Source organism: Ahaetulla prasina, chromosome 5 (assembly GCF_028640845.1).
Source record: "Ahaetulla prasina isolate Xishuangbanna chromosome 5, ASM2864084v1, whole genome shotgun sequence".
Taxonomy (NCBI): domain Eukaryota; kingdom Metazoa; phylum Chordata; class Lepidosauria; order Squamata; family Colubridae; genus Ahaetulla; species Ahaetulla prasina.
This window is the reverse complement of record NC_080543.1, coordinates 101,387,882-101,396,567: the sequence shown is the minus strand read 5'-3', so window position 1 is coordinate 101,396,567 and position 8,686 is coordinate 101,387,882.

Sequence of the window (8,686 nt, the reverse complement as noted above, 5' to 3'; positions counted from 1 at the left end):
TGGGGTGTCCTAGTGGATGATCACTTAAGTATGAGCCAGTAGCAAACACAGTCCTAGCAGCATCAACGAAGGGATAGTATAAAGATCACGAGAATAGTGCCAGTTTATAATGCACTCATGAGACCACACCTGGAATACTATGTCCAGTTCTGCTCATGATACAAAAAAGATGTTGAGACCATAGAAAGAGTGCAGAGAAGAGTGACACAATGATAAGAGGTCTGGAGGATAAACCTTAGGATGAACAGCTGAAGAAGCTAGGTATGTCTAGTCTAAATAACTCAATAAAAGCTATTTATCTGCTTTTGTTTCAAGGCAGTATTTATTTATTTATTTTTATTTATCTATTAAATTCATTTGCCACCCACCTATCTTGCCATAGGGCTAGTCTGGGTGTTGCTGTTTTTTTAATAAAAGCTTTTAAAAAAAGATTTAAAATCTTTTTTACACTAATCCAAATCATTCCAGACTGTTAAAAAAATATGCAGTATCTTTCAAACAGAGAAATGACCAAATGTCTCCTTGCTTTGGGAGAAGAGGCAGTCTTCTCCCAAAGCAAGTCCTGGCATCTCCTTTTTCAGTCCTGGCATCTCCTTTTTAGGTGAGCGCTGGGCTTTATGTCTGCTTGGACCAACATGCTTTTCCACTTCGCTATTTTGGAGCAAGTAATGAGCCTGATTCAACCTAGTGGGAACAAGCAAACTCACGTGCTTCCACATTACACACCCAGTGTACATGTGCACAAAATCAACCTTCATATAGCTGCTACCTTGGCTTGCTGCTTTATTAAAAATGCAGCACATTTTGACATTTCCCCATTTTCATATTGCCTTTGATTTTTGGGAATCCACGGATTTGCTCACCGCACAGCAACTTAGCCCCCTGAATAAAATGGAGGAACCATCAGCCTAGCTCTGGTTTTTGAGTTTATTCAATGTTCATTCTTCAGCGACTGCTTCGTATCCATTTTTCCTTTCCATATCAGTCCTTATATTCTAAAAAGCTGGATCATTCTGTTGGGGTAGAGATACGTGGAATAATCAGCACAGCAGAGGATGTATATCACAGCATGCAGGAAACATAAACAAAAAGTTAGTGAGGCTTCAATTGCATCGTCATAGATACCATCTTGATTTTTAGACCCACCTCCTCACAGATGCCCTACTTGCTTTGGCTTTGCCCTGTCTTCTCCCATAGATACATGAACTGACATTTGAAGCAAGCCCAATACAGATAGTTGTCGACTTACATCAGTTTGTTTAGTGACCATTCGACAGTACTCAAAAAAGCAGCGGATGCCACAATGGTTGTGTGACCATTTTTCACACAACTATTGCAGCATCCCTATGGTCATGTGATCAGAATTCAGACACTTGGCAACTGACTCATATTTATGATGGTTGCAGTCTCTTGGGGTCATATGATCACCTTTTGAGAACTTCCGACAAGCAAAATCAATGGGGAAGCCAGTTTCACTTAACAGCTGTGATAAGAAAGGTTGCAAAATGAAGCAAAACTCACTTAATGCTTCTATCTCACTTAGCAACAGAAAATTTGGCCTCAATTGTGGACATCAGTTGAAGATTGCCTGTAATGGGCAAATATATTTGGTGGTGTTCTGACCTAGGCTTCCTTAGACAGTATATAGCACAAACTTAGTTCTGGCAAACCTCTTTAATTCAGACGGCTGTGAATTATTGTCATTCCCAGTTGAAAGGCTTATCAGTCTTGCAGGGGAGTGTTTACAAACAGTCACCTTATCTCCCTTGGAATGCTGCCAGAGAACTGATTGCCACACACAGGGCAAGGCCAAACTTAGCACAGAGTCAAACGGAACTTTTCTATAACTTTTACCGGCCAGATGAACTAATTGCTTCCTGCAAAAGCTCACGTCCCTTTCGCTTCTCTTTTATGTCTTATGGGAGAGGCCAATCATCTCCAAGCCTTACTCCCAAGTCGACCCTGTTTTCCTAATTGTTCTTGTCTCTTGGCAGCTCTGCGCATGCGCACACTAGGAACAGGCTCAAGCTGTTCTGCCTCGTTGAAATCAGACTCCGGTGACAGCAAAGAACTACCAGATGGCCTTGGCCTCCTCTCTGCCTCCAACTCAGAGCCATCGTCCGAGCCTTCCCCAGACTCCAGGATTGGCCCAGGTTCCTCCTCAACCTCCTCACCATCCAAATCTGCTGCCAGCTCTGCTGGCCGCTGGCGGGCCACAACAGATGGCATAGACAGCATTGCTAAGTATAGCAACCATGTCCTTCTTCCAAACAATGTGAGAGGTGGGTAGTGAATGTTAGTGATGGTTTGACACACTTTCCTTTGTCATTGATCTCATACCATATTGTGAAACAGGCCCAAATAGGTAGTAGGAAACTCAGTCCTTGAAAAAACAAACAAACGTTGTTCGAACAACTGAGAATTACTTCATTCCCAGTGTAGTTCAACTCAAATGAAAGCAAATTTCTCCCAACACAAATTCCTCAGTCCTATCGCAAACCTTGGTCCAATTAGGCAAACTGCCAAAGGCCTTTCTTGGCAAAAGTTCAGAAATAGTTCAGAAAAGTTCACAAAAATAAATACAAGACGTAGATGAAGAAGAAGACGAAGCTACCAGCGTTGTTTTCCGGCAAAGCCCAAATGCCGTTGCTGGTCTGTTTTAAGCCTTATGGGAGGGGCCAGTCATCTCTTGGCCCTGCTCCCGAGTTGTATTTTTTGCTTGAGCTGCTCTTGCCTTCTGGCAGTTCTTCTTATGCATGCATTAGGAACAGGCTCTTCCTGTTCCTCTGCTCACTACTATCAGTCTCTGGAGGCTCTGGAGTCCGCACTTCATTTCCAGAAAGCCCTGGCCTCACCTCAGCCCCATTGCTGTCCAAATCTGTTGCCAGCTCCGCAGGCTGCTGGCGGACCACAACACACCAGCTGCCCCAGGATAGACACAAGTAATACACTAGTTTAAAAGAAAATATTGACATGATCAAGCCATCAATGCCTGAAGTACTGTGAGAGAATCAGCCTCTGGATGAATACCCCAACACAGTGAATCTTGTGTTATTTAGGTAATTGTCCCCATCTGACAAATATGTATATGTAACTTACTTATTTGTACATTAAATGACGATTTGATGTTACAGTTGAGGATGGCTGTTTGAGATCTGTGACCAGGAATGTTGTGTCTGTGCCCCCCAAGCCGGGCCCCCTGCCAGAAAGTGACATGGAAAGTGAGGGGGAAGGGCCATCAGGACTTACCTCTGGAGCACCGGCTTCCCTGGCTCAGCTCCAGGAGCCAGAGGCAGGCCAGGTGGAGTCCCCTGACTCTTCCCCCACCGGCCATGCCTCCAGACCCGGCTGATGGCAATCAGGCCTGGCTGGACCCTAGGTTTCGTAGGCAGGAGAGGTGGGAACAACAGAAGCAGGGTGGGGCAGGCCTAGGAAGTGCTGAGTCACGGAGCCACACCCCACAAAGTATAAAAGCAGCCCTGGCTGCTCTTCTGCTCCGTGACAAGCAAAAATTGAGCTGAACTAGTTGACTCGGGGAGAAGAGAGCTGAACTCTTTGACTCTTGGAGAATTGAGCTGAACATTCGGCTTGGACTGCTGACTTCCTGGTTGCCTGGCAACCCCAAGATAAAAGGGAGACTTTGGCAGGCAGCTGCAGATTCCCTGCCAGGACTGATAGCAGCCGTGAACTCAATTACTGGCTCGTTTAGCCAGCTTGCGTGGCTGAGGCCAGGAGGGGACAGAACAAGGAATAAGCATGAATGTTGATTAAAACCTTTCCTGTCTTTCCCCGTACCACCTCCCATAGCCCCATCCATCCAAGAAAGAATATTAACCAGTTTGTAGCTACTCTTGTTTTTCCCTTTTTTTCTTCTGCTTCATCCAGAAAGGAAAACAGCACAACCAGCTGCTTTGAGGCCTACAAAAACAAAATATTACTGCATTATGCCCTGTGACTAATTTTGAGGTCTACAGAAATTTCCTTAAATGAACTTACCATTTTTCTATGTGTCAGATTACATCAAAGCCCAACTGCCTGAGCGAAAAGCTCAAAGGAAATCAAATAAATTAGGACCGCCATGATTATTATGACATCATTCCAATATTGCCCAATATCCCCCTCTGATGTCTATCCATTTCCTCCTCTCCTTTTATGCAATTTATCTACCCCCCCACCCCCCACCCCGATGCTAACAGGTTCTAATCGATAGTACACCGTAGCTTTAGAAAAGTCATCATAGGGAAGAAGGATTTCATTTTAAAAGATTAATGGTACTTTTTTTGCTAATGTTCCTTGTGTTGTAATGTGCTCAGAATCCTATGGAATGAGTTGGGCAGCCTTATAAATGTGCCAAGAAAATGAATCATGAAGAAACTAAGACTGATGACTTGAGAGCTGTCCTACTTGTACCCATGAAATATCTTCCAGGAGTTCTCATACCAGAAAATCAGATAAGGCCAAAATTCAGGTTTCAGGAAAATAAGGCTACCATATCTGCATTGGAAAATCTTGGGACCATTAGATGGGAGCAAAGAGTTCTGAAGTCATTTTCTAGTGACTCCTCAGGAAAGAGAAAGCTGTTTATGTGTTTAGATCTATCCCTATGAGATGTTGCAGTCTGCCTGACTTTAATTGCATTGGGCCTGCATCTGTTTCTGCACAGCAATTAACTTTTGTGGTGGCTTTTCATAAAATGTTTTTCACACAGAGACAGAGAAAAAATAGAGAGAGGCATACACAGTTTTGGGAGGTTCTTCTTCCTTTTCATGTTGCTTGTCCTCTGCCAAAATATCTTCTGTTTTCTAAGTTAGAGAAATGAGAACAAATAGTCATTTCTTTGTTAAACACTTCAGGCTAATCATCTATGACAGTCAAGTTTTTTTCTGGGAACTTTTTTTTTTTTTTTTTTTTTTTTTTTATTCAAAAAGTTTTTATTAGTCAAAAAAGGTTTATACAAATACATATCAGGTATGGTAAATTTTCATTTTTCTTATCTAAAATAAGAATTTTACTCAAATTTTTTAACACATACAACAGCCATAAGGCAAGCAGGTGACACGAAGTAGCTAAGTTTGCAAATTTTAAATACGTAATAAAGAAGAGTCAAGAATAAACAGAATATCGTACAAAAGAGAATAAGGAAAACCAACACAATCCCAAATATCTTTATCACTTCCTAGTTTTGGATCTCAGAACTCTGGGTTCAGCCTGACCCAACCCCAGGGCCGCAACAGCGGCAGCCGCTTCAGCCCCATGATCTATAACCTCCCCTTCTTCAATTCCTGGGTCATCTGATTCCAGGAAGGCTTTGTGTTCCTCCACATAGGCCGTAGCCTCCGCAATTGTACTGATTTTTTTCGTAATGCCCTCCCGGAAAATCATCAATCCTCTGGCATCAGCCATCTGAAGCCCACTCCTTCTGGTACAATTTGCTTGACAAAAATAATATTTCTTTCTTTTTCACGTACCTGTCTGGGAATCTGCCTCAGAATGGCTATCTCCTGCCCCTGTAAATCAGTGCCCCACTCCTATGTTTTCTAAGAATTTCATCTCTCGTCTCTCTTCTCACAAATTTGACATGAACCTCTCTGGGAACTGCATGCGTATGCGTGCATATTGAATTAACTCTATAAACTCGATCCACATCCCAATTCATGAAATCAACACCTCTCCCAAGAAATTCTCCCAACAATTTAGTCACAACATCTCTCAAGTCTTCTTGGTCCACTTCTTCCAAATTTTGAAACCTAAGGAAATAAGACATTTTATCCATCTGTAGTCCAAGCACAGCATTGCCTGTCGCCTCCTCTCTTTTCTGCACTGCCCGCATCTCACCCTCCAAACCTTCCACTTTCTGCTTGTTTTCTGCTGAAACTTGTTGAGTATCCTTTAAATCCTTTTGGATAGTCACAATTTCTGCTCTTATTTCATCCAATTTCTTGTCCATATTAGATAACTTTTCCAAAATTCTCCATCTCTCCAGCAGTTGGTCTCTGACCTTTGCCATTAAGGAAAAAAATACAAAATCCTCAGGCAGGCACAGTATCCTTGTAATTTCCTCCGGATCCACCAGGGGCACTCACAGGAGCAACGAGTCCAGAGTACAGTTAGTCAACCAGGAAGTCAAGGGAAGTGATGTCATCAAAATTCTCATAGTGAAGGCGGAAGCTGGACGCCACCACTGTTCCCCAGAAGGAGGGGGCCTCAAACCTTCCCTCCTAAATTTCTCCATCACCTCTTCTCCAGAGCTCCACAAAACCGTAATCTTCTTATTTTAAGTTCTCCTCTCCAGAATAACTCGTGCTCCTTCCAACCGCAGGGGAGAAAACCCCCGCACCGGAGCAGTCCACTCACGTTTACCGATATTCCCTTCCCTTCTCCTCCTCAATTCTTCTCCGTGCCCTGTTCACCACCAGGCTGCTGCAGTTATAAATCCAATGCCCCGGTGTCACCGGGCACAGCGGCCCAGGCGACGACCAAAATAATGGCCGCGGCCTGTGGCCTCCGAACCCCGCCGAGCCTAGGACGCGCCAGCATCGGTCCCCACAGTCCTGTATGTCGGCTGGGAGACCCCTGGCGAGCCGTCCGTGCGGCAGGTGTCCTTTTCGGAACACCTGGCCCCTGAGGGCCTCGGCGGCGGCCGGATTCGGGCGCTGGAGGCAGGAGAAGCCTTCCAGACGTCCGTTGCCGCTGGATACCGGAAGTCGTCTCCGGAACTTTTCTATTCAAAATATTTGCTTCAGGTCATACACAGTAGCATAACATGTGACTTCAGTAATAATATTCCTGTTTAAAAATATAAAACATGCTTCATTGCATCGCTAGTTTGGTACAAACAGGCCAGGGTATTTAAGATAGGTCTCCATCAGAGGTGGGTGTCACATACTGTAACAACAACAACAACCGACAGTTCGCCCAGCACCGGAAATGTGAGCGCAGTGCGCAGTCACTTCGCTCACACACGTGCCACCTGCACGTGTGTGTGGCGTCACAAAACATGTCAATTCACTCTCACGCGCCATCTGCTCATTCGCCCGAAATGGTCCGAACCGGCAGCAGCCCATCACTGGTCTCAGTGCATGTTATGGAAAAGTGCTTTCAGTTCTGCCTGACACAGTTGTAATATTTATATGTGCAGAGTTGCATCGTTGATGACATTAAAGCCAAAGGAAATGCAATTTGATTTTTAGTTTTAAGATTCACTTTATCAAAAAAAAAAAAAGCCTTTAGAGCATGTTATATTGTTAATATGTATAAAGGTATCTGAAGCTGGGTGATTGTGGTTAAAGATGGTTAAGATGATGGTTAAAGATAAAGGTAAAGGTTCCCCTCGCATATATGTGCTAGTCGTTCCTGACTCTGATGAAACGCTCATCTCTGTTTCAAAGCCGAAGAGCCAGAACTGTCCAAAGACATCTCCGTGGCCATGTGGCTGGCATGACTAAACACCAAAGGCACACGGAACGCTGTTACCTTCCCACCAAAGGTGGTCCCTTTTTTTTTACTTGCATTTTTTACGTGCTTTCAAACTGCTAGGTTGGCAGAATCTGGGAAAAATAACGGGAGCTCACCCTGTTACGTGGGACTAGGGATTCGAACTGCTGAACTGCCGACCTTTCGATCAACAAGCTCAGCGTCTTAGCCACTGAGCCACCACGTCCCTCACTTGCGCTCTTTTTTACATGTGCAACATACCTTTAGTTATGGGGTTCTGCCTACCACCTTGACTTTTTTATTATTTTCCTCCCCTGGCTACCTCAAAGCTCTTCAAAAGAAAAGGGAACTTAACTAACTTATTAAGCAGATTTGATCAGTAAGTAATGGAGCTACAGGTAGTTTTCACGTAATGGTCATACTGGGACAGGCAATTCCATTACTATATGATGTGGGCTCTTTATCATGCAAGTGTGACAGGTTTACAACCTCACTTCTGCTACAGTTGTTAAGGCAATATCCAAAACTCTCTTAAACTGGAAGAAAACCCTCCCTGTGATGCTGACTCTTTTATATATCTTCCATAGGATAAATGTGATGAAAAACTACTCCCCTTTTAACTTTTACGTGAGCAGAAAAAGCAAATGTTCTTCCTAAAAAATAGCTCTCCTAATTATTCCCCAATCAAAAAGGAAAAAAATGCAGTACAGAACCCAAGCTGTTTCATATATTACTATTTATAAATGCTAGTGGAGCTGTGATTTAATAAACTTCCTATGATCTACAATGGCTAAAAATAAATTTGGTCTAAAAATGGAGACTCATGCTGCTCACATTGCCTGTTGCAAAGCACAAGGAAATAACTATACCTTTAGCATAACATTTTATAATGACTATTTATATAAAAGGTTTTAAAAACCCTCCAGCTTTATTGGGTATTAATGCTTTTCTGATTGTTAGCTACCTACTGTAAAGAAAGATTGGGGATAAATATTTAAAAATGTGAATTCTAATTCTAAAATTTTAACTCTAATTCTATTCAAAATACATTTGTAGTTCCAGCCCCACTTCCTTTTGGACTGGGTTCCTAGCAGAGAGGTCTATGAGGTGGAAGGTGATGTTCAAACCACCATCTCAACTCTTGGCTTCAATATAACAATCAGATGCCCGAAGATGTGTATCACTTTTTAAAATAAATATCCTACGGCTTTAATAAATTTAACATATTCAGTAGAAGAATATGGAATATGTC